At 40.9% G+C, this 27,532-nt stretch overlaps 1 long non-coding RNA gene and 1 pseudogene across 2 annotated transcripts in view; one reads left to right on the top strand and one right to left on the bottom strand.

Annotated features, from left to right (window-relative positions):
* LOC114293466 (protein CLAVATA3 INSENSITIVE RECEPTOR KINASE 6-like) overlaps positions 1-16,631 on the top strand; it is an 87,032-nt pseudogene extending 70,401 nt beyond the window's left edge.
* LOC114271786 (uncharacterized) overlaps positions 1-27,532 on the bottom strand; it is a 192,054-nt gene that overhangs the window by 119,549 nt on the left and 44,973 nt on the right. The gene's annotated exons all lie outside the window — the stretch shown is intronic.

Raw genomic sequence — 27,532 nt, 5'->3', positions numbered from 1 at the left:
GGCCCCATCCAAAAAAATTAAAGAGAAAACCTTTGGTGACGAAATTTAGTTTTTCCTCACCTAAAATGAAGTATTTATTGACGAAAATGAAGTATTTATTGACGAAAATAAATTTCGTCACTTATTATTTTTACTTTTTTATTATGTGACAAAATTTTATAATTCGTCATAGATTATTTTTATTTAGTGACGAAATTTATTTTCTTCACTACTTTTTGTCACTATAGGTTACTTAGAAAACTAATTAACTTGTGTTTTGTTTTGAGAGAGAGAGACACAGAGGGAGAGGAAAATTGATAAACAAAAAGGGGGGAGGAGTTAGTAGTATATTTTTTTTCATTACTGCCCAATATGTCAAAATTTTCCCTCTAAAATTAGTGACAAAATAATTTCCTCACTAAAAAGTCTCAAAATATTAAAAACTATTAATGACAAAAATATATTTCTCACCAAATGGTCTTAAAATATTTAAAATCAGGGTTCTCAAAAAATATATATATATAAAATTATTGGTGACGAAAACATATTCCTCACTAATAATTTTAGAATTGGTGACAAATTTTTTTCTCACCAAAAGTCTTAAAATTTTGGTGCCACAAAAAAAAATTAGCAGGAAAACCTTCGATGACGAAACTTAATTTTTCCTCACCTAAAAAGAAGTATTTGTTGACGAAAATAAATTTCGTCACCTATTATTTTTATTTTTTTTCTTATATGTGACAAAATTTTATAATTCGTCACGGATTATTCTTATTTAGTGACGAAATTTATTTTCTTCACTACTTTTCGTCATCATAGGTTACTTTTGTTGTAGTGAAATTTATGAGCTGGATTGGGCCGTGGTAATGACCGAGCAGATTATGGGCCGAACATGTTGTGGGCCGTGGTAGCTTGGGCTTAGCCGGAGAGGGTTGTGCTCGGTAATGGCCCAGGACCATGCTAGGTCCGAGCTACTTGGCTTGTTTATATGGGAACCGAGCTAATTGGGTAATTTGGCCGAGATAATGGAAGCCGGTCCTGTTCCCATGGTTCGCGCTTTTAACCTGGCTGGAAAGGTCTTCGGTTTACCAGCTCGACCAGTTTTCAGCTCGGCTATGCCGGAATGCAACCGAGCTCGGACGTCGTTGAGCTCGGCGAGCGGAGCACTCTAGCTTGTGCAACACGGCCGTTGGCAGCCAAGATGATGTAGCCCAGTTGTCGAGGTCCCGGTAGTGTGGGCTGGCAGTTTGGTTAGGTGATGATCAGCTAGATTTGTGCTGACAGATGGGATAACAGCGCCACGTGTCGAGAGACTAATGGGAGTAGATTTGGGGCGCAGAAGGTATATAAGCGAGTCTGCGCCTCCCATGCTTGACAGATGAACATTTGGTGAGATATACACTTACACTCAACTCTCTCCTCTCGATCTATCCCTCTGTATGTGTGCTAACTTGATCGTCGGAGGGGTTTTTCGGCCACACACCGCCAGGTAGCTCACCGCCGTTATGCTTGTAGGTTGATCGGACAGACAGGAGCTTGGAAGAAAGGAGTACGGGCTTGCCTAAATATTTACTCCCCGTACAATGGGAAAGTAAACAAAAAATTAAAACTATTGGTAAAAATATATAAATTTCAGAATTTCTTAGTAGGAAATTTTGGAAATATATAAAATCATTTTGTTATGTCAATTTGTGACAAATTTAAGCATTTTATTTTATAATTAATGTTATTAAATTTTATGGTAAAATTACGCATTTCCGATGGGCAACATTTTCCATATTCTGAGTTTTCAAAAACCCATTTAACAATCTCTGATTTGTGGTTGTGTTTGTCTTTATTTTAGACTTTGAAACGTCTAGAAGTCCAAATGATCAAATAATAGCCTTAGCAATTAGAACAAGCATTGGGAGTGTCTGCATACTAATTCTAGGGTTTGGGCTTCTTCTCTGGTGGAGGCGACGACACAACCAGCAAATATTCTTCAATGTCAACAGTTAGTACAAATGTGTTTTTTTAATATTTCACATAATTATAATTAGGTTCTTTTACATTTCAACTAAAACATTTCTCTTGAAAAAAAATGTCCATTGTAATTTCAATTGAAATTTTCTTAATGTGAATATTTCAATTCATTGGATTGTGTATGAGAGGGAGATTTATGATCTGGATTGGGCCGTGGTAATGGCCGGACAGATTTGGGGTGAACAAGATTGGGCCGAGGTAGCACGGCTCGTGCCCTGAAAGGATTTGCTTGGTTAAGGCAAGGCGTGGTTGGACCGAGCTACTTGCCTGCATGCTATAGAGGCCGGGCAAGTGAGGTGTCCGGCGCCAGGAATGGCTTTGTTGTTCCATGGTTCGTGAGTTAGCCCGGCAGGAAGGCCGGCGGCAAACCAGCATGGACTGTCCCAAGCTCAGCTATGCCGGGATGCAAACGAGCTCGGTCCTCATTGAGCACGGTGAGCGGAGCGCTCTGGCCAGCTGCACAGCACGACTGTTGATAGCCGAGAAGATTCAGCCCAGCTGCCGAGCTCCCAATAAAGTGGGCTGGCAGTTTGGTTAGGTGGTGTTCAGCAAGATTTGTGCTGACAGATGGGATAGCAGCACCACGTGTCAAGAGACAAATGGGAGTAGATTTGGGGCGCAAAAGGTATATAAGCAGTTCTGCGCCCCCCATGCCCAGACAGATGACAATTTGGTGAGAAAAACACTAAACACAACTCAGTCCTCTCTTTCTCTCTCGATCCCTGTGTGTGTGTCTAACTTGATCGTTGGAAAGGCTTTCCGGCCACACACCGCCGGGTAGCTCACCGTTGTTGTGCTCGCAGGTCGATCAGACAGACTGGAGCTTGGAAGAAAGGAGTGCGGGCTTGCCTGAATATTTGCTCCCCGCACAATTGGCGCTGTCTGTGGGAACTTTGCAGACAAAACCTTGTCTTCCAAGCTCGTTTGATCACCGTCTATGGCGAACAACGAAGAGATTCCGCTGTCCGCCGTCGACGGAGTTACCCCAAAGTCGGGCAGACAGAGAGAAGGACATCCCACCATCATTCCTCCGATGGCAGACCTGGAGACTTCTCCAGGAGGGCACTCAAGAGATGCGCGGGATAAGCGCGGAAGAAGTTATGGTCGTTCACGGAGTCCAGACGGTCATCGGCGGTGGAGAGAATCGCACGCCAAACGTCTGGAACACAAGCTAAGGGACCAGGACGCTGTCATCTGGCGAATGGCGGCGGAGATGGAGGAGCTGAAGCGGCATGTCAAAGGGAAGGGTGTAGCTGGAGGGGGAGACCACAGTGAGCGCACCCAACCTCGCCATTCAGGCAGTCAGAGTCAGCGGCACACTCCTTCTATTTATATCACCAGAACTTACAAGGTTGCAGATTCCGACGTGCATGTAGAGAAATCCAGCGCGCAAGATAGCACTTACCAGCCCTCACGTCTGGTGACGACGTCGAGGTGCTCCTATTCCGCTCGTTCAGAGGATTTGCGGGCAATTTTGAAGGAACGGGCTCACCGGCGGGAGGCTCAAAGGGTGCCGGCGTTCCAGCGGCTATCCTATAGGGTTCGCGCCAGCGAGGAAGTCGGAATGCCTCCACCCCACCCAGCCGCACCTCTCCTTGTAGACACAGACTTGGCGAGGCTGAGTGCCACTCCATTCTCCGTGGATATAGAGACAGCACTGCTTTCAGTGGGCTTCCACCAGCCAAAGTTCACGCTCTACGATGGAAAAAATGACCCGTATATGCATGTAAGTCATTTCTGACAGGTCATGGCCGGACATAGGCGGAATGACGCTCTTATGTGCTTGATCTTCCCGTCGAGTTTGGACGAGCTGGGTTTGAAATGGTTCGAGAGGTTGCCGGAGGGGAGCATTGAAAGGTGGCAGTAGTTGACCGAAGCCTTTGTGACGCGCTTCAAAACCAACACCAAAACACCAAAGGAAGTTGATCACCTCCTGAGTGTCAAGATGGAACCAAGCGACACATTGAAGGCATACAACTCCAAATATTGGGAGACCTTCAACGAGATCTTGGATTGCCCGGTCAACCTTGCAATCACACAATACAAGCGTGGTCTCCCGGTCGGACATAGACTGCGGGACTCGCTTACCATGCACCAGCCGACATCTATGGGCCAGCTAATGCAGCGCATCAATGAGCACATCCGAGTGGAGGATGATGCGTCAGTTACTACCGTGAAGGCAACTCCAATAGCAACAAACAAGCAGTCGGCTGGCAAAGTGCACACGGTCAGACAAGAGTCCAACCGTTCAAATGACCGCGCTGAGGAATCGGACCGTGGCTCAAATCGCAAAAACTGAGGTAGGGGACGTCGGAATGACCAGGATGAATACCCCTGGGATGACGTAGCCGATGCAAACAGAAGGTTGAAGGCCAGGACAGGTATCACCACGGTCTTTAAGATTCCAATCTATCGTATACTTAGGGAAATCCGTGACGAGGAGTATGTCCGATTTCCTGCTAAGTTGGGGGACGGACAAAAGGGCTTCAATCCGCGGTACTGTTGCACGTTTCACCGGGAGCGCGGCCACCGGACGGAGGACTGTTTACCTTTGAGGCAACACTTGGAAGAGCTAGTCGCAGCCGGACACCTGGACCTTTATATTGATGGGGGCGTGAAGGCAAATCAAGCTCCGGTTGATCCGCAGGGACAGGATGACCAGGATGCGCCTCCACAAGGGGTTTTTAATGTCATCCACGGCATAGTGGAACCGACGCGTGTATGTGAGCTCCGCGGTATGATCAAGAAGGCAGAACACATGAGGGAAGTTTTGTCGGTTCAGCCTGCAATCAAGAAGGGAAAGACCGAAGAGAAAGATGTGATCAGTTTCTCCTCAAGGGACCTATAGTGCATTCAGACGCCGCACAACGATGCCTTGGTGGTTACACTCCGCGTCAAAGAATTCGATGTCAAGCGGATCTTGATCAATCAGGGAAGCCCGGTCGAGATCATGTATTACGACGCATTCAAACAGCTCAAGCTCCGGGATACAGATTTGGCTCCGGCAACTTCGCCACTGGTTGGTTTCAACTCACAACCGGAGTGGCCTTTGGGAAAGATTATCCTGCCGGTCAAAGCGGGATCCGTGGTTAAACAGGTGGAGTTCTGGGTGTTGCAGGTGCCTTCTACTTATAACCTGATCCTTGGAAGAGGATGGTTTCACGCTATGCAAGCCACGGCATCAACCTATCACCAGGTAATGAGATTTCCCTCGGCTATGGGGGCAATTGAGGAGATTTGGGGCGATCAAGTCATGTCGAAGCAATGCTTTGTGGCAGTGAACGGGAGCCGGGCTACCAAGGGCTTCATCCAAATGATTAAGGGACCGGAAGACCGGCGAGTCCTTGACGATATGGGTACCAAGGCCGAGGACAAAGTCGTTGAGGAATTGGTGGAAGTGCGAATTGATACAGAGAATCCGGACAAGTTCTTCTTTCTCGGCTCAAGCCTTACTGCCCAAGAAAGAACCGAGATGGTTGAGTTTTTAATGAAGAATATCGAAGTCTTTGCATGGTCGCCTTACGACATGCCCAGCCTCGATTCGAGTTTTATTTGCCATCACCTCAACATCTTTCCCGGAGCCAAGCCGGTCATTCAGCGAACAAGGAGATCGGCGCTGCATCATGCTGAGGTAGTTGCAGAGGAAGTGAAGAACTTGCTTGAGGCACGCGTAATTCAGGAAGTGCACTATCCTCGGTGGATTTCAAACACGATCGTGGTGCCCAAGAAAAATGGGAAATGGCGAGTCTATGTGGATTACAAGACCGTCAACCAAGCCTGCTCGAAAGACAGCTTCCCTCTGCCCAGAATTGACCAGCTTGTGGATTTAACGGCTGGACATAACAGGCTCAGTTTCTTGGATGCATACCGCAGCTACCATCAGATTGCCATGCATGGCCCGAACCGAGAGATCACCTAATTCACCACACCAAGGGGGCTCTTCTGCTATCGAGTCCTGCGTTTTGGTTTGAAGAACACCGGGGCGACTTTCCAAAGAATGATGATGAAGATGTTTGCTCCTTTGCTGGGCCGGACAATGGAGGCTTACATTGATGATATGGTGGTTAAAAGCCGGCATCAAGTGGACCACTTGTCTGACTTAGCCGAGATGTTCGCCATTCTCAAAAAACACAGGCTACGCCTGAATGCGTCTAAGTGTGCCTTTGGCGTGGGATCTGGAAAATTCTTAGGCTTCCTAGTCACAAACCGAGGCATCGAAGCAGACCCCACACAGATCAAAGCTGTACAAGAATTGAAACAGCCTAGCTCGGCTAAGGACGTACAGCATCTGGCCGGAATGGCCGCTGCGCTTAATCGAGTTATAAGTTGGTCATCAGATCGCTGCCGTCCTTTCTTTCAAGCATTAAAGTCAAAATTTTCATGGGATGAAGAGTGTGACCGGGCTTTGGCAGAGCTCAAGGAGTATCTGTCTTCGGCGCCACTATTGGTAACACCGAAGCCCGGCAAAGAACTTTACCTCTATCTGGCCGTTTCACAGCATGCAGTCAGTGCAGTGCTTGTCCGGTCGGAAGGAATCAAGCACCTCCCTATCTTCTACGTCAACAAAACCTTGTTACTGGCAGAGTCGAGATACTTGCCGCTGGAAAAACTTGCGTTGGCATTAATTATGGCCTCAAGGAAGTTGGCGCACTATTTCCATGCGCATACAATAATCGTTCTGACCGAGTTTCCCCTTAAAGCTTTATTCGAGCGGGCGGACTTCTCTGGTCGAATTCTTAAGTGGCGGTCGAGTTGGGACAGTTTGATGTCAAGTTCCAGCCGCACACTGCCATAAAAGCCCAAACTTTGGCCGACTTCGTTGCTGAATTCTCACCCGGAACTCATCTGGTATGCCGGGTCGATATTGCCGCGGCAGATGAAGAGGTGAATGCACGCCTGACCGAAATATCACAGCTTGGCGGTGTTGGCGACGCGAAACATGTGCGCCCCGCCGAGGCACCTTTAGTTCATACGATACTACAGCCTGGCGATGCGATGACGGAGTTGGGTATCACCGACCAACCTGCTCTGTCCAGTACCGCATCACCGAGGGGGGAGGAAATGGAACCGCTCAGCACAGAGCCTGCGGCCGGCATAATACCGCAACCTGGCGATTCGCCTACGGACTTAGGCATTATGGATCAACTTGCTGAGTCCAATGCCGAATCCCCAAGAGGGGCTGAAATGGAACCGCTCAGCACAGAACCTGCGGTCGGCATAATACCGCAACCTGGCGATTCGCCTATGGACTTAGGCATTATGGATCGACTTATTGAATCCGGCGCCGAATCCCCAAGGGAGGCTGAAGTGGAACCGCTCAGCACATAACTGGAAGCCGAACAGCCGAGCAACCGTGATCCCATCAACCTTCAAGCCTCTCAGGACCCCTAAGAGTGTTGGAAGCTCTTTGTTGGCGAAATGTGGAAACTTTTTGTTGATGGAGCCTCGAACTGTCACGGTGCCGGGCTGGGCATAATTCTGATTTCGCCAGACGGACTGACTATTGAACATTCTATCACTCTTAGCTTCCCAACATCCAACAATGAGGCCAAGTACGAGGCGCTCTTGGCCGGGCTCAAGAGCACGCTTCAGATGCAAGCATCCGATCTGATGGTTTACAGTGATTCCCCGCTCGTGGTTAACTAAGTTTCTGGGGTTTACGAAGCAAAGGATGACCGAATGATGAAGTACCAAGCTCTGGTTAGGGACCACATTAAGCGATTTCAGGCGATCAGGGTCCAACAGATCGGCCGAGAAGAAAACGGTCAAGTAGATGAGTTGGTTGGTCTCGCTTCTATGGTCGACAACTCATCTTCCAACCCTCTTTTGATTGAATTCCTTCCGAGGCCCAGCATTGAGGAAACCACGCAGACAGAAGTACTCTGCGCCGAGCTAGGTCCTTCTTGGATGGACCCTATCATCCTTTTTCTCAGAGAGCAGACCTTTCCAGTCGGCAAGAAGGAAGCACATAAAGTGCGCGTGAAGTCAGAGCGGTTTTGGCTCTCTCCATCGGGCGCTTTATACAAGAAGTCTTTCACCGGTCCTTACCTGAAGTGTGTGCACTCGAGCAGCGTGGAAGCCTTCTTGTACGAAATTCACGAAGGCATTTGTGGCAGTCACATAGGGGGCAGGTCCTTGGCCTACCGAGCTATTTCGCAAGGCTATTGGTGGCCGTGCATGCAAGCCAACGCACAGAAGCATGTTCGCAAGTGTGAGAAGTGCCAGAAGTTTGCCCACCAGATCCACCAACCGGTCAAGGAACTTCTTCCCCTCACCAGCCCTTGGCCCTTTGCGATGTGGGGGCTAGATATAGTGGGGCCGCTCCCAACCGCACCAGGCAACCGAAAGTTCTTCATCGTGGCCACAGACTACTTCACCAAGTGGGTTGAAGCAGAACCTTTGGCAACAATCAAGGAGAAAGACGTCAAGCGGTTTGTCTGGCAGAATGTGGTAACGCGGTTTGGCGTCCCCAAAATTTTGATCTCTGACAACGGCACCCAATTTGACGGACGCCTTTTCAGAGGATTTTGTGATGACCAGAAGATAGAATTCTACAACTCCACCCCAGCTTACCCGCAGTCTAATGGTCAAGCAGAAGCGTCAAACAAGACCATCCTTGGTGGGTTGAAGAAAAGGCTGGAGAAGGCAAAGGGAAAGTGGGCTGAGGAACTCCCCAGCGTCCTTTGGGCATACCGAACAACCCCGCGGCGATCTACCGGGGAAACTCCTTTTGCTTTGGCATATGGAATGGAGGCGGTCATACCTTTGGAAGTTGGAATGCCCACCCTCAGAAGTGAAAGTTTTGAGCCCGAGCTGAACGCCAAAGCCATTGCCCTGGAATTGGACCTCGTAGACGAACGCCGAGAAAAGGCTCTCATCCATGTGGCCGCCTACCAACAAGAGCTCTCAAGGAAATACAACAAAACGGTGCACCCCAGACCGTTCAAAGTAGGTGATTGGGTCTTAAGGAAAGTCATGAGCAATACCCTGGTGCCAGATGAAGGCAAACTAGGGACAAATTAGGAAGGACCCTACAAGATAACCGGTCTGGCGGGCAAGGGGGCATACCACTTGGAGGACTTGGATGGTAGAGGAATATCCCGGCCGTGGAATGCAGCCAACCTCAAACTGTATTATTTCTAGCTTTTGCTTTCTTTTTGTGCAAAGGAACTTTTTGCCTTACACTTCAGAATGTAATATTCTTTTTGTTAATATATAAAAGTGTCACATCTTTGCCTTAGCATTTTTATTGTTGCTTTGAGTTTTGAGATTCTCAACCGAGATGATTTACTCCGGTTGAAAGAGTTGATGTTCTACTCAACTTGGGTATTCTCAACCGAGATGATTTACTCCGGGTGAAAGAGTTGATGTTTTGCTCAACTTGGGTATTCTCAACCGAGATGATTTACTCCGGTTGAAAGAATTGATGTTTTGCTCAACTTGGGTATTCTCAACCGAGATGATTTACTCCGGTTGAAAGAGTTGATGTTTTGCTCAACTTGGGTATTCTCAACCGAGATGATTTACTCCGGTTGAAAGAGTTGATGTTCTGCTCTTGGGTATTCTCAACCGAGATGATTTACTCCGGTTGAAAGAGTTGATGTTTTGCTCAACTTGGGTATTCTCAACCGAGATGATTTACTCCGGTTGAAAGAGTTGATGTTTTGCTCAACTTGGGTATTCTCAACCGAGATAATTTACTCCGGTTGAAAGAGTTGATGTTTTGCTCAACTTGGGTATTCTCAACCGAGATGATTTACTCCGGTTGAAAAAGTTGATGTTTTGCTCAACTTGGGTATTCTCAACCGAGATGATTTATTTCGATTGAAAGAGTTGATGTTTTGCTCAACTTGGGTATTCTCAACCGAGATTATTTACTCCGGTTGAAAGAGTTGATGTTTTGCTCAACTTGGGTATTCTCGACCGAGATTATTTACTCCGGTTGAAAGAGTTGATGTTTTGCTCAACCTGGGTATTCTCAACCGAGATGATTTACTCCGGTTGAAAGAGTTGACGTGCTCAGCTTTGTATCTACTACCGAGATGATTTATCTCGGTTAACTATGCTAACCGAGATGTATTATTACGGTTGAAACAGTTGGTGATTTATCCAACTATATGCTTGCAATCGAGATGCCTTTGCCGGTTAATTAAGTTATGTAAGATGGTTAATGTTGCCGAAGTATTTTGTCCGGTTGAGGTTACTTAGCTTTAAGACCGTGCAAACACTTCAAGAAAATTGAGCTTTTTCATTGATGATAAAACTATGTACAAGAGGTGGGGCAGATAACCCGGTTACATGTGCAGAGCAAAAAGAAAGCAAAACAAAGAAAACTACGCTAGGGAGGAAAGGTTAGTGAATTCCTCGCCAGCTTCCTCCAGGTTGATCGGTGGGGTTTGATCTTAGACACCGGTCGCAGTTTGGCCGGGCTGCTCCTGCTCTTGGCGGTCCTCTCCCCCAGCATCTGCCTCGCCTTCTCCTTTAAATCCTTCCTCGGCCTCAGCCTGCAACGCACTGAAGACGTCGTTGGCATATGGCACGAGATAGGTCAGTAGGAAGACAGCCAGTGGGGAGGCAAACACGTCGGTATCAGGACCTTGACTGAGCTGAGTGCAGGTAGACTTCTAACCCGCCTTGAAATAGATGTCTTGGGTGGCGAAGACTTGCTTCTTATAGCTGTCCTCGGCCTTCTTAAAGCCGGCGTTGTTGGCGTCTTCGCACTCCTTCTCCCTTGACTCTTTGAGTGCGTCCAGCTCGGCCTGGAGCTCATCCCTCTTTTTCTAAGCGTCACCAAGCTGGCCGAGCAACTTCGTGTTGTCAGGGTTGGCAATCTGCAATGAAGACTTTGCTCGGCCGAGCTCGGTTTGAAGACTTTGGACTTGGCTGGCAGTGTCGTTTGCCTTCTGCCTCAGTCGATGAATTCTCTCCATGACCAAGTGTTGCTTCTGGATGGCCTGTGGGAAGAAAGCTTGATCAGAGAAGAAAGCGTGCAAACACTTGTGAAAATTTAAGTATAAGTTGGGACTTACCCTGGTCATGGACTTCACTGCGGATTTCACCAACCGGATGTCTGGCACGTGGTCGCTGCCAACCACGTCGCTCGGTAGAATGAATGCTTTTGAAAGGTCAAAGGCGAGCAGATGCTCTTTGTCGCCCTTGACAGAAGCAGTTGCCGGGATGTCTTTACCCCAGTGTTTGAGTTGGGGCCTCCATGTCGGTGTTGGGTCGACGGTGATGGCAGGTTGCTCGGTGCTGAGCTCGGTCACCAGCTCAGCAGAAGGGTCCGCACGTGGTTTTTTGCCAGCACGGTGTGTCTCTCCGCTGGCTTGACCGACAGCCGGAGAAGCCAAGGCAACCACGACCCCACTGGATTGACCGGCAGCAGTTGGGCGGGTTTTGATGCTTGGGATCTCGGTGGAAGTTGTTGTGAGTAGGTTCTTGATGCGGCTTCTCTTTGCCATCTCTTCCGCCTCGGTTAACCGGATTAGGGGCACGTCTGGTAGTGTTGGGTCTAGAGGAGGTGATGGAGCACGGAGAAAGTCTGTGACTGTACCCTGGCGTGGAGCAGAGTACCGGTAGGTTGGGGTGTAGCCGAGCAGCTCGTTGCAATCTCGATTGCTATAACGGAGCACGGCCCTGATGGCTTCTTCGTTGGGATAGTGGTAGTTGGCTTGTAAGGCTTGGATTGCTGCAAAGGAAAGAAGAGAAATGTTAAATACAGAATATGGAACAAAGGCAATTGACCGAGCAAGTTGGCACAGATTACATGTGGAATCGAAATTCTTACTGATGAACCAGCCCAGTACATCGGCCGTTTCATAGTTGCCAGACACCCAGAAAAAGTCGTCATCGTGTAAGTCCTTGTCTGGGGTGCCGGTCACTATCTTTTCTTTGCCCGGTCGAATTTTTAAGTAATAGGCGAGGCCGTCGCCCGTGTGCCCAAGAGTGTACTGTCGAAGTATCTCGGCTAAACCTAAGTTGGTCCCTAGCCGGTTATTTAGCTCGTGAATGCCGTTGATTATTCAGTAGGTATTGGTTGATACTTGTATGGGTGCTAGCCCGGTGCGGCGTAGGAATTCGATTAGCAGAGGGTTGACCGGAAAGCGGAGGCCTCCCTCAACGATGGAAAGAACGGTGAAGGGGCACTGGTCTAATCTGCCCCAAGGGGTTGTCTCGATCTCGGCGAGCTTTAGGTGAACATTTGCCGGGATGCCGTAGTCTTCTCGGAATACGGCCAAGGCAGCCGGGGTGTCGACAAGGAAGCGAAAGCGCCCCATGTGTAGCCAACTGGTTTAGCTCGGCTAGGTGGTTTGGCATAGACTGGTGTCTTGATGGCTGCTCGGTCGTTGAGAGCCTCGGTAATGGTCTGTGGTCCCCTTGGACTCTACAGGAAAAGGATGGCAAGTGTAAGAGGGAGCGTAGTCACGCAAAACAAGCTTGACTTTAGCTCGGTCATGAAGAGCGCCAAACCACCTCGGTCGTTAAGGCTAACCAAGGAGCCCAGTCGCTCAAGCGGACCAGATGTTAGCCCGGTTGAACGGCCAAGTCATTTGGTTACCACGGTTTCTACTAAGGTTGGGACAAACTGCTTATTTGGTCGGTCCGAATGATTTTTTGGATCAAAGGAAGACCTGGAGCCCGGTCCGCCCCAGATCTTCAGTGTTCATCAGAGAAAATGAAGAACAGTAAGGAGAGTGAAGGGTTAGGGACGATTTTGGGTGCCTATGTCCTAAAACCTACGGATTTAGTGCCCTAATATGCGAAATACCAAGTGAAATAACAACAAAAGGGGTTGAAGAACTTACCAGTTGAGAGCAGTGGCTACTTCCTCGAACACGAACTCAGTAATGGCAAGAAAGGAAGGGCAGAAGCTCTGGATCAGCAAGGATAAAGGAAAATCAGTAAAGACGAAATGAAGAAGGAAATGGCGTATATAAGGGAGGAAGACCGCCAAAAATTTGAATCTGAAAGGATGTGATGTTTGGCTGTTTGAGGCCAATCAGCGCACGACACGTGTCCCTAATGACGGCGGTGTCAGTATTGAAGAGACAGGATGGTGAATCGAGGCGTCGACCGGGCAAGTTTTGAAGACAGGCATGTCAACTAGCCCAGTCATCGTATTGCAAACCGGACGGAATAGGTAATCCCAGTCACGCTTGCACGGACGGAATTAGAGGGCAATTGAGAGGGAGATTTATGATCTAGATTGGGCCGTGGTAATGGCCGGACAGATTTGGGCCGAACAAGATTGGGCCGAGGTAACACGGCCCGTGCCCTGAAAGGATTTACTTGGTTGAGGAAAGGCGTGGTTGGACCGAGCTACTTGGTTGCATGCTATAGAGGTTGGGCAAGTGAGGTGTCCGGCGCCAGGAATGGCTTTGTTGTTCCACGATTCGTGAGTTAGCCCGGTAGGAAGGCCGGCGGCAAACCAGCATGGACTGTCCTGAGCTCGGCTATGCCGGGATGCAAACGAGCTCGGTCCTCATTGAGCACGGCGAGCGGAGCGCTCTGGCCAGCTGCACAGCACGACCGTTGATAGCCGAGAAAATTCAGCCCGGCTGCTGAGCTCCCAGTAGAGTGGGCTGGCAGTTTGGTTAGGTGGTGTTCAGCAAGATTTGTGCTGACAGATGAGATAACAGCACCACGTGTCGAGAGACGAATGGGAGTAGATTTGGGGCGCAGAAGGTATATAAGCGGGTCTGCGCCCCTCATGCCCAGACAGATGACAATTTGGTGAGAAAAACACTAAACACAACTCAGTCCTCTCTTTCTCTCTCGATCCCTGTGTGTGTGTCTAACTTGATCGTCGGAGGGACTTTCCGGCCACACACCGCCGGGTAGCTCATTGCTGTTGTGCTCGCAGGTCGATCGGACAAACTGGAGCTTGGAAGAAAGGAGTGCGGGCTTGCCTGAATATTTGCTCCCCGCACAGTGTAGAATTAACTCTCACTCACTCAATTTATTTTTCACATGACATGGTTGTAATTAATGATAAATTAAGCTCTAAAATAAAAAGGCATATGTATCCTCTTTTTGTTATTGTCCATCTAAATAAAAAGGTGAAAAAGTCCAATCATTCTTATTCTTTTCTTTAAAAGGATCCAAAAATCGAGTGTAATTATATTAGTATAGATGTAATTTAAAAAAAGAAAAAAAATCAACTAATCAAATGTATAGTATAAAATAACACCATGCTAATTTTTGTGTCAAATTTAGGACAAAAATAACATTTGCTATTTCAACACAATATATAGTGCAATGTTAGAGTGAATTTTAATTCTAGCACTGATACATCTTAAATAACATTATTTTGGAGATAATCTTAATTCATGAATGCACCAACAATTTGATTTGGCAAATCCTATGTACTCTGTCTAATTCAATAATTTTTCCTCATTCATAAAACAAACTGTTTCCTTTAAATTTCAGAGCAACATCATGGAGAAGAATTACTTGGAAACATGAAGAGGTTCCAATTCAGAGAACTTCAAATTGCCACAAATAACTTTAGCAGCAAGAACATAATTGGGAAGGTTGGTTTTGGGAATGTGTACAGAGGGTACATCCAAGATGGGATTGTTGTCGCTGTAAAAAGGCTCAAAGATGGAAATGCTGTTGGTGGGGAGATCCAATTTCAAACCGAAGTCGAGATGATCAGCCTTGCAGTTCACCGGAACCTCCTCAGGCTCTATGGGTTATGTATGACTGCAACAGAGAGGCTTCTGGTTTATCCCTACATGTCCAATGGGAGTGTTCGCACCTCAAAGGTAAAAAGAACCATCAAGATTGCTATTTAATAATTCTCTTTGAGTACATTGGAATAGAGTATTGAGAAATTAGACGACATAGTATCCCGTGCCTTTCTTCAATTTGTTTTTGAAAATTTCCACACATACAAAATGTACCTGAATGCACATATGTGACTCAAAATGTTTGCAACTATAGACGTAAACATTTTGAGTCACATTTTGTTTATCATCTTGTGAAATTCTTTGTGTGTGTATAGCTGATTGTTTTTTTTCTAGTTTTAGTTGTTCTTTGAACTTTTTCCCAATTGAAAGTTGCTTTTTTTTTCTTTCTCAAATTCTTTGAATTGCTAATGTGACTATATTAGGTTTTAAATATTGAACGATCGTAGACTTTTGAAATTGATAGTTTCCAATATATTGGTCGATATTATCCCATATCAGTCGATATATGATCATATCACCAATACTGATACGTATCTTGATACTGTTATTTAAAACAATGACCTATATCTTGCTTGTGCAAACAAAAAATTTAGGTACTTAACCATTAGATTCATAGTTTTCATCTCCTTTCAGCCAAACCAGCCTTGGATTGGGTACTAGAAAAAGCATTGCCTTGGGTGCTGCAAGGGGTTTGCTATACCTGCATGAGCAATGCGACCCTAAGATTATTCACCGCGATGTCAAGGCTGCAAATATATTGCTTGATGAGTACTGTGAGCCAGTGGTAGGAGATTTCGGATGGGCAAAGCTTTTGAATCACTGGGATTCACGCATTACTACAGCTGTCAGAGGAATTGTGGGGCATATAGCTCCAAAGTACCTCTCGACAGGCCAGTCATCAAAGAAAACAGACGTTTTCGGGTTTGGAATTCTTCTACTTGAATTGATCACCGGTCAAAGAGCACTTGAGCTTGGGAAAGCTGCAAACCAGAAAGGTGCTATGCTTGATTGGGTGAGGAACACATGAATGTTTTAGATGAATTCTTTTGAACTGTAAATAGTTTTATTTTTAATTTTTTTTTGCATCAGATATTTTGTTGTTGCAGATAGTAAATTTTTTTTTTTTTTTGGGGGGGGGGGACCATTGCAACTGCAAAAGAGATGACCCAAAAAAGTTGGACTCAAAATGCCCTTTTTCTAGTAGTGATTTGCATTGTTTGCTCTTTTTTTAGACAATTTATCCCGCCAACACTGAAAAGTACTAATTGTGACAACAAAGTAACTTATGCAAAAAGCCCTTTTCCTAGTAGTGACATTAGCATTGAATGAATGGCTATGATTGCAGGTTACAAAAATTCATCAAGAAAAGAAACTTGATACATTGGTTGACAAGGATCTGGAAACAACTATGATAGAATTGAGCTCGAAGAAATGGTAAGAGTGGCTCTCCTATGTACCCAATATCTTTCAAGTCAGAGGCCCAAAATGTCTGAAGTAGTTCAAATGCTTGAGGGAGATGGGTTTGTGGAGAAATGGGAAGCTTCCTAGAGAGCCGAGGCAATGAGTCGAGCAAATGAATTTTCTTCTTCAGAGCGATACTCTGATCGAACTGATGACTCCTGGTTGCTTGTCCAAGCAATGGAGCTCTCAGGACCACGGTGAGAAATTTCTTGAAGAGAAAGAAAGAAGTCAAATAAGCATAAAAAGAAATTTTCATTGCAGGACTTTGTGTTGCAAAGCTGATTTGAGATACTGACAAGCATTTACTAGTCTTTTTTTTTGTGTTGATGAGTGAAGTTTTTTTTTTTTTTTTTTTTTTTCCAAGTTTGTAAGAATAATGAATGAGTTCAAGAACTGACTTGCTTTTTCTGTAAAATACAGAAGAATTTCAAAGTGAATTGTCAAAGACCCCATTACCTTCTGTGAGTTTAGTTTGGTGCTGAGGGTATTGTTAATAGCATCATAGACAGGTATGGTGGAACTATATACTTTCTTTGGATTGAAAGTTGTTAAAATTTGAAGCCTAACACTATTTGTTTTGGTGAAACACATTTTCTGTTGAACTTTTTTTTTTAAAGTAGTTTGAAGGTCATTTTTAAAAAGAGAATGTTTTTGGTAGAAAAATATTTTTTTGCCGAAATAAACAGTGCAAGTGAAACTGATTAGTGTAATTTGAAGTGGCCTCCAAAAAGTAACAATACATAAACAGAAAAATTATACAAAAAGTATGATGATATATTTGTATTTATCCATTTCCAAAATCAAAAGAGCATTATAGAATGACTTATTATTTCAAAAATATTTGTCACATTGTTCAAATATGCAACCAAATATATATATGTATATAAGTTATTTTCGATAAATATTTTCAGCCAAAACAAATGGAACAAATGGAGCCTAATGTTGTGTTTGGTTGGAGGATTTGGAAATGGATTTGGAAAAGGAAAGAGAAAAGGTGTGTGAAACTAGGTGAAATGTAATTATATTTTATTCACATTTCACTTTCTTTTTTTATTTTCCTTTCCAAATCCCTCTTCAAATCCCCTATCCAAATCCCCTAACCAAACACAGCGTAAGGGAATTTAAGAGGAGAAGAAACTCTCTGATGTATTTAGATCACAATGTCAATGCCAAGTCCCTGCCTAATTGATTACCTGAAATGAGGAATAGGGAATGTGATGGGGAGAACTTGATATAAAGTTAAAAGTAGCACCTAAATTCAATCACAAACCTCATTGCCAAATTTCATACAATTTAAACAGTAGAAGAATTTTCATTTTTCCTAGAAGGAAATCATTCTTTCGCCCTCCGGCTGTTCCACTTTCCCTCAGTGAATGTCAATAGCAGTAATTATTTTTAAACATGGACCTATCAGACAACAAACACAAAAAGATCATCTCTTTGTCACACTCAAACCAAAGATGGCCAAAAAGGACACAAACCATTTGCTAAACTTGATCTTCATCTTTATATTCAAATTTGATTTCTGCTTGAGGTGACAAGCGTGGAAATTGTGTCACCTCATTCAAAATTCTCAATCCTTCGTCAACAACCTTCTCTGAGTCGGTCTGAATAAACATTGTCTCCAACACGGGCGATATGGCTAATAGAAGCTTAATAAACTTCAATTCAGACCGTGTGCCATATAGACCCCCCAACTGCACTACTTGAAGTTGATTTAAAGAGACACCTGACCAGTCTTTTATTTCTAGAAGTTCCAGAACAGGATCAATAACAACAACAGTTTCAGTACTTGGTGCCTGGAAAGAAGAAAAGGGAATTGTGTCTCAGCCTAAAGATTCAAAATATACATTATAAACATAGGAAATAATAATATCTGTTGTTGCTTACGACAACTGTAATTTTTTCCAAGTTTGGAGAGCTTCTGATTAAACAAAGAATAACTGAGATCTCATTTACTTCTTCAAAACAAACAAAAAACAACTTGAGAGTTTTAAGGTTGTTCAAAGAATTTGGAAGCCTCTTTGGTACACCACCTGCAGACATGCACTAGAAGCAAAAGAAGAACAAAAAAAAAAGATCAAAGAAACATGTGTTAACTTACTTATAACATCCTGCCAAACAACAACAACAAAAGAAAAAAAGAAGTGGTTTACTAAGCTAATCTTACCGAACAGTGTCATACTCCAATTGCAGAAACTCAATGACAGGTAGACTACCAAAAATGTGACCAATTTGGAAGTTTTTGCCTGCGTAATTACATCCACATTCATGAAGTCCTTTAAACAAATAAAAACCCTTTCAAGTCGAGCAGTATTTTTTAAACAAATAGAACAGGCATGGATTTCACAGCATAAGAATCTAAGATTAGGAGCATTAATTTCAAGGGAATCTAAATTGCCGGATCTTTTAAGTGACAGTTTCTCAAGTAGTGGGCAACTGGAGATTAAACTTGAAAGTATGTCAGCAGTAACAACAACTTCGTAAAGCACCAGTTCAAGGAGCCTGCTAAATCCTTTAACTTCAGGTGGAGATTTAAATACACAAGAACAAAGCCTCAAACACCTAAGTTGTTCACATGAAAATAATGATGACGGCAATTTATGAGGGTCACCCTTCCGAATCAGAAGGGCGAATTCCTGGATACCATTGTTTGAAAGGAAAAGTATCAATTGATTGATCTCCGAGCAACTTTCCAGTCTAGATAAATTGAGTATGAACTTGGGTATTGGTCCACGATGAAGTAATAGAACTTGATAAATAGTCATCATAAGTTCAGTCTTGGTTTTTCTGGTTGATTCTCTGCAAAAGTTATCATCAAATACAAGTCGGGAAAGTTTTGTCCAGATATACCTCCATTTCTTTAACAAAACACTAGTCCTCACCGCATCCTGTATTGGCAAACACACTAAGATTGTTTCTTTTACACTTTGTGGAAGATTACTGATTATGTCTGAAGTTGATCCACGCATTTCCTTCATGTTTCTCTCCATGTTTCTAATTGTTCTGACAATCAACAAGCATAACCAAATCAAAGTAAGTATCAAGCTCTCCAAGGTAATGTTTTTATTGCATTTCCTGGCACAAAATAAAAGAGCAATAAGGAATAACTCATTACCATATCTCAGGTTACAACATTCTATTAACCCAAATTTGCAGTTATGGAAAGAAAAAAGAGAGCCTCCAGAGAAAAATTTCCAAAATAACACAACTCCTAAAAATCAATCTAATCAGTAACAGTTGGATGGAACAAATGCACACAACTTGTAGACAACAATCAGGAATTTAGCTACCACAAGCATACCATTGGTTGATAGTGTGGAGTCTGTGAGATAGTAACTAGAATAGGAAGTAGAAAACAACTGATGGAGTCATTTTTGAGAGGAAAAAACAATTTTCGGAGTGTCGTTGCCTACAAAATAATGTTTAAACATATTCATAATATATGTATGTAAATAGATATTTTAGTTAAATGAATTAAGAGAGAGATGTGACTCTTGAGTTTAAACTAGAGAGGCATGACTTTTGGGTTTAAATCAAGAGGTAGGAGGACTGTTAGATTTAAACAAAAAAGTATGACCTACCAACAAGTTGATTCTTTATTGCATTAGCTATTAATAATAGATATTATAACTATAATAGTCATAATGTCCTTGGACACGAAAATTAGATGAATCCGATAGAGAGTCGATGTAACATGAGTCAATTCTCTTCACGAAATCAGTGAGCAAACCAAACTAAACCTCGCGTCCAAATCAAGTGGGATCAATATGTACATTTTATGCCATTTCACTCTAGGAAAGGTTATATGCTCAGTTAAATAAAATAAATATATGTAATTTTTTCTACCATATCTTATATCAATTTAGGTCTTCTCCTTCTTCTAACATTTCCATTTACAGTGATCGTATTACTTTTCTTGACCGTTGGGTCTACAACTCTTCATTGACATAATTGAAGAGCAAATGCGGGAAAAAATTGATTTTTGTCCTTATGATGTGCAAGTGCATATTATATCATGTCCCTAATAGGGAATGTTCATTCTTTAATCCATGGATTCTATTTTGAACCATTAGTAATGATCTTCAACAATATGGTATGAGGGAGAGTTATCTTGAATCTTTTAATAAATTTGGACGTGCTTGAAATGAAATGAAGCTTTAGTGAACTATCATGAGATGCGGAGTGCAAATATGTAAACATGACACAATTCTCACATGCACTCCATTGATTGAAAAATTTAGTAGATGAAGGGGGTCAAGTGTTGCAAATTTTAGTTAAGGTAAAGAGACACAGGGCAACAAGGTGTAACTTGCCCTATATTTAGGCATACATGCAACAACTCACTACATTTGGTGAGTATTATATAAACTCCTTAAAATAGCAATTATACTAGCGAGTTTGTTGGAGTTAAATTTTTTGATTAATCATTCTCTAATTTAGTTGAAAAACATAGATGAGTTGTTTGATGTACTTACCCTAAGAATTTGAACGTTAGAGATTAAAAAATACATCATCAAATCAATATGAAATGCATATTTATAGTAACCCAAATAAAATAAAATGGTACCAACTATTTGAGTAAGTTGAAATAAATTCCTTACAGTACGGAATTAAAGAAACATCAAAGAAACCAAACCAAATCAAATCTTATAACTGAGTTCCTCAATCAAAACAAAACAAGATTAGATTTCAAAAATTAAAAAAAAAAAACAAATTTAAAATAAATAAATAAAGTGATAAAGTGAAATGAAAGATCAAAGAAGAAATCTTTACTTGGGTGGTGGTGGTCTCTGTCAACCTCCTCGTATCATGGTTGCTTCTATTTCTACTTGGAATCCCTGTTACCAAATTCCAAATGTTAGAAAAGTACTGACTTCAAAAGTATCAAAATACAGACACACAGAGAGAGAGAGAGAGAGAGAGAGAGAGAGAGAGAGAGAGAGGGTACTGTGGCCGAGGAGGCAGAGGAAACTGGTTGAAGAAAATGGGAGAGAAAGAGGTGCGCAGAAAGGATTTTCCTTTTTATATTGCATGGACACGTGGCAATACAAAAAGAATCTGAGAGACAGAGACGTGTGAACTGGAAATTGGGACAAGGCTCTTAACCCCACTATATTTTTTTTCCTTTTTTAAGTTTTTGGAAAGTTTGGACAGGTTGAGAGTTTGTCTAAATTAGTGGGAGTTGGATTTGTAACCCAAGCTTATCGCAATTGTTTGAGTTGCTAAACAATTGCTAAGATTTGAATCACGTTACCATGGCTCCAGGTTGCCTCTCAACAGGCCAGTCGTTAGAGAACTTGAGTTGACTACCAGTCAAAGAGCACTTGAGTTTGGGAAACATCGAACCAGAAAGGTGCTATGCTCAATCAAGTGAGGAACACAAATTAGTGTGTTTAGTTTTAGTTTCTTCAATTCAGTTTTTTGAAAATTAATTTTTTTTTAAATAGTAAAATATTTATAAAAAAATATTTTAAAAAATTAATAAATACACAAAAATAAGAAAAATATACTAAATTTTCGTATTTTTTTATTTATATTTTTTGGTATTTAGTGTATTTTTTTTAAAAAAAAATCTCAAATATTATACTTTTTAATTGTATTTGTGTTAGGTGTGTCTAAAATTAAAAAAAGTTTACTTAAAATATTAAAAAAATTTATTGAAAACATTAAAATAGAAAAAATAAAAAAAAAAATTAGAATTTTCTGAAAACTAAAACCAAACTAGATGAATGTTTTTCAAGGAAATTTTTTAAACTCTAACAGTTGTGTGTGTATGTGTGTTTTTTTTTTTCCCATTTATTTTGCCATCACGAATAGTATTTTTTGAGGAGACCATTTGTCCCGCTTATGCCAAAAAAAAAATAAATAATAAAATAAAAATTGTGATAGCAAAAGAGAAGACACAAAAAAGTTGAAAGCATAAAACTCTTTTTCTACTAGTGATTTGCATTGGTTGCCTTTTTTTGCGATCATTTGTCTCGCCAACATCAAAAATTATTTGCGACAACAAAAACTTATGCAAAAAGTCACTTTCTATGTATATTTTGCTTAAAAAGTGAGAAGGATTTGCAGGAAGCGTACAAACCAAGATGTGATTCAAATGTAAATCTAACACTTCAACAATGGCACTGCCAAAATTGTGTTTTTTCAGTCAGTCATCATCATAAACTTTCCACGTGATTCATGGCAAACCAAACCATGCCAAAGTTGTATAGTACCATAAGCTTTAAAAACAGGGGAACATATACAATCCTAACAAATAGAAAGTTACAACAACTAAAACTGCATTCGTTTGGATAGAGTGGTGTTTTGGGAAATTGATAAAAAGCCGATTTTTTTTGCTTTTTTGATTTTTTTGCTAAAAAAGTTGGCTTTTCTGACTTTTTGTGGCTTTTTTTGTGTAAAAAAGCTAAAAAGCTGATGACTTTTTATCATGTTCCCAAATTGCCTAAGAATATATATATATATATATATATTGTGTGTATTCCGACATTTAAAATAACAAAAAGACAAAAGTCAATAGAAAGTATTTTCAACAAAAAACAAGCATAATTAGATGAAAACATTTTCCACTCCAGAAAATATGAAAGATATTTTTCTGAACTAAACTCTTACTAATGACACCATCAGAACCCACCACAGCCACTGCCTCCAACCCACCTCTTTGCAAAAATAGTTTCTGGAAAAAATTATGTAAAAAATATTTTCTGTCAAAATAAATAAAACCTAACAAAACCTTAGAGTACTAAGAGGAGAATAAACTGTGTAAAGTGTGTACATCACAGTGTCAATGCCAAGTTCCTGCCTAATTGATTACCTGAAATGAGGAATAGGGAATGTAAACTTGATATAAAGTTAAAAGTGGCACTTAAATTCACAATCACAGACATCATTGCCAAATTTCAACCAAATTTCATATAATTTAAATTGTTGAAGAAGTTTTATTTTTCCTAAAAGGAGAGCAATTTTTTGCCCTCAAGATGTTCCACTTTCCCTCAGTAAATGTCTTAGCAGTTTTAATTTTTAAATATGGACCTATCAGACAATAAACACAGAAAAGATCATCTCTCTGTCCCACTCAAACCAAAGATGGCCAAAAAGGACACAAACCATTTGCTAAACTTGATCTTTATCTTTATATTCGAATTTGATTTCTGCATGAGGTGACCAGCGTGGAAATCGTGTCACCTCTGTCAAAATTCTCAGTCCTTTGTCAGCAACCTTCTCTGAGTCGGTCTGAATAAACATTGTCTCCAGCACCGGCGATATGGCTAATAGAAGCTCAATAAACTTCAATTCAGACTGTGTGCCAGATAGATTGCCCAACTCCACTACTTGAAGTTGATTTAAAGAGACATCTGACCAGTCTTGCATTTCTAGAAGTTGTGGAACATGATCAATAACATCAGCAGTTTCACACCTTCGTACCTGGAAAGAAGAAAATAGAATTGTGTCTCAGCCTAAAGATTCAAAATATACATTATAAGCATAGGAAAGAAAAATATCTGTTGTTTCTTACCACAATTGTAATTTCCTCCAAGTTTGGAGAGCTTCTAATTAAACAAAGAATAACTGAGATCTCATTTACTTCCTCAAAACAAATAGACAACAACTTCAGAGTTTTAAGGTTGTTCAAAGTAGTTGGAAGCCTCTTTGGTACACCACCTGCAGACATGTACTAGAAGCAAAAGAAGAAGAAAAAAATCAAAGAAACATGTGTTGACTTACTTATAACATCCTGCCAAACAACAACAAAAAAGGAAAAAAAAGAAGTGGTTTACTAAGCTAATCTTACCCGAATAGTATGATAATCCAATAGCAGAAACTCAACGACAGGTAGACTACCAAAAAGCATGACCAATTTGGAAGTTTCCGCTTGCGTAATTCCTTCCGCATTAAAGATCCCCATAAAACAAATTGAAACCCTTGCAAGTCGAGTGGTATTTTTTAAACTTATAGAACTGCCATAGATTTCACAGGCTAAGAACCTAAGATTGGGAGTGTTAATTTCAAGGCAATCTGAACTGAAGGACCTTTTAAGTGACAGTTTCTCAAGTAGTGGGCAACTGGAGATTAAACTTGAAAGTGTGTCAGAAGCAACAAAAACTCTGTAAAGCGCCAGTTTAAGGAGCCTGCTAAATCCTTTAAATTCAGGTGGAGATTTAAATACACAAGAACGAAGACTCAAATACCTAAGTTGTTCACATGAGAATAATGATGACGGCAATTTATAAGGTTCACCCTTCTCAATGAGAAGGGTGAATTCCTGGATACCATTGTTTGAAAGGAAAAGTATCAACTGATCCATCTCCGGGCAACTTTCCAATCTAGATAAATTGAGTATGAACTTGGGTATTGGTCCACGATGAAGTAACAGAACTTGATAAATAGTCATCATAAGTTCAGTCTTGGATTTTCTGGCTGATTCTCTGCAGAAGTTATCATCAAATACAAGTTGGGGAAGTTTTGTCCAGATATACCTCCATTTCGTTGACAAAACACTAGTCCTCACCGCATCCTGTATTGGCAAACACACTAAGACTGTTGCTTTTATACTGTCTGGAAGATTACTGATTATGTCTGAAGTTGATCCACGCACTTCCTTCGTGTTTCTCTTCATATTTCTAACTGTTCTGACAATCAGCAAGCGTAACCAAATCAAAGTACCAAGTTACTAAGGTAGTGTTTTTATTGCATTTCCTGGCACAAAATAAAAGAGCAATAAGGAATAACTTCTTACCATATCTCCTGTTACAACATTCTATTAACCAAAATTTGCAGTTATGGAAAGAAAAAAATGAAAATCCAGAGCAAAATTCCCCAAATAACACACCTAAAAATTAATCTAATCAATAACAATTGGATGGGACATATGCGCACAACTTGTAGACAAGAATCAGAAATTTAGCTGCCACAAGCACACCATTGGTTGATAGTGTGGAGTCTGTGAGATAGGAACTAGAATAAGAAGCAGAAAACAATTGATGGAGTCAGATTTTGAGAGGAAAACAATTGTCGAGTGTCGCTGCCTACAAAATAATGTTTGAACAATTTATAATATATATATTTTCAATATGAAATGCATGTTTATAGTACCAAAAACTCACATTATTCCGATGTCCCCTAAAAATAAAAATAAAATTCGTACCAACTATTTGAGTAAGTTGAATCAAATTCCTTACAGTACGGAATTAAAGAAACATCAAAGAAACCAAACCAAATCAAATCTTATAACTGAGTTCCTCAATCAAAACAAAACAAAACAAGATTAGATTTCAAATATTAAAAAAAAAAAATTAAAAATAAATAAATAAAGTGATAAAGTGAAATGAAAGGTCAAAGAAGAAATCTTTACTTGGGTGGTGGTGGTCTCTGTCAACCTCCTTGTATCATGGTTGCTTCTATTTCTACTTCGAATCCCTGTTACCAAATTCCGAATATTAAAATTTACAGACTTCAAAAGCGTCAAAATTCTAGGATGATACAGATTTTGAGAGAGAGAGAGAGAGAGAGTACTGTGGCCGAGGCGGAGCAAACTGGTTGAAGAAAATGGGAGAGAAAGAGATACGCAGAAACGGTTTTCGGCATTTATATTGCATGGACACCTGGCAGTACGATCCGATAGACAGACGTGTGAACTGGAAATTGGGACAAGGCTCCTAACCCTTCTTTTTAATTTTTTATTTTTATTTTAAGTTTGAGTAATGCTAGGGATCCAAAAATTCTATTAAGGCTTGGTTTGGGAAGTAGGTTGGCTTTTTGGCTTTTTGGCTTTTTTGACTATTTTAGCCTGGGCTAAAAAGCTTGGTTTGGGAAGGGCTTTTTGGCTTTTTTGACTTTTTTTGTGAGAGAAGAATGTAATGATTATAGGTTGGATGTGATGTTTTGTTTGTTATGGCTAAAATAGCCTATTTTGTTTTTTGTGGCTAAAATAGCCAAAAAAAACCTGAAAACCATCTTGCCAAACAGAGGCTAAAGTTTCTACCAAATGTTTCACATAAGTATGGGACATTATACAATGTGAGTCTTATCCCATATCACATTTAGTAAAATTTTTGATAAATTTTTTAAAATTTCTAACATTTTTATTTAAGTTTTCAGGTAATTCAGAGAGATTGTGTAAGCTAGTCTCAATTTGTAACCCAAACTTATAGCAATTGTCTGAATTGCTTAGATTTGTGATAGATATCATCGGAATTCTTACCATGGCTGTTAGAGGAATCATGAGCCATATAGCTCTAGATTGGTGGAGATTTCAAAACTATATTTCATTTTTTTATTTGAGTGTGGTGTTTGATGAGAGTTTTTAAAAGTTAATTCTACACTTATTTTTAAAAACACGTCTATTTGGTAATCGGCCGAACGTTTGAGACATCTCTCAAACGTTCGGCCGATTGACTGAAACAATATTCGTGTTTTTTTTTTTTTTGACAATTGACACATGTTATTTTTTTTATATATATTTTAAATAAAAAATATTTTCAAAATTTTTAAATTTTTTTTATAAGTTTTGAATAGAATTTTGGATTATGTGTTTGGTTATGAGTTGTAAGTTTTTTAATCAAATAACTTTTCTAATTTCAAAACTCCTTCTAAAACTCAATTCAAAACTCAAAACGAAACAAATTTTATTTTTTCAAATCATAATTCTAAAACTTACAAACTCAAAATACAATTCTATTATCAAATTATAATTCTAAAATTCTACTAAATACTTTCGGATTTGGAATTAATCTACTTGAGTTGATCACTAGTCAAAAAGGACTTGAGTTTGGAAAACATCGAACCAGAAAGGTGCTATGCTCAATTGGGTGAGGACTGCATAAATGTTTTTGGAGAATTTTTTTAAATTCTAAATAGTTCTTTTTTGGATAAATTATAAATGCACTTCCTGAGATTTTATTAAAATATGAATCGCCTCCTGTGATTTTAAAAATTACATTCCACCCATGAGGTATCTAATTTCATAACAAATTGCTCATTTTATTAATAAATTATCAAATCAATTAATAATTTTTAATGATTTTAAAAATATGTTTCAATTAATAAATTAAGTAATTTTATTATTGTATAGGAGAGCAATTATGAATTTTATTTTTTCAGTTAATTCTTTTAAATAAAAAATTATAATAAAGGAGTATTTGTAACTTTTCAAATCACAAAGATCAATCTGTAATTTAAACAAATCTCAAGAAGTGTATTTATAATTTACCCTTATTTTTTTCCACTTTGAAAAATATAAAAAATATTTTCTGAATTAAACTCCTATCAATGCCACCACATCACCATCACAACAACCCACCATAGCCACTGCCTCCAACCCTTTACAAAAAATAATTTCTAAAAAAAAAATTATGTAAAAAATATTTTTTATT

The sequence above is a fragment of the Camellia sinensis genome, chromosome 5, assembly GCF_055761805.1.
Source record: "Camellia sinensis isolate YWXY chromosome 5, ASM5576180v1, whole genome shotgun sequence".
Classification (NCBI taxonomy): domain Eukaryota; kingdom Viridiplantae; phylum Streptophyta; class Magnoliopsida; order Ericales; family Theaceae; genus Camellia; species Camellia sinensis.
The sequence above is the reverse complement of the archived record's forward strand: the minus strand, read 5'-3'. Positions and strand labels throughout refer to the sequence as shown.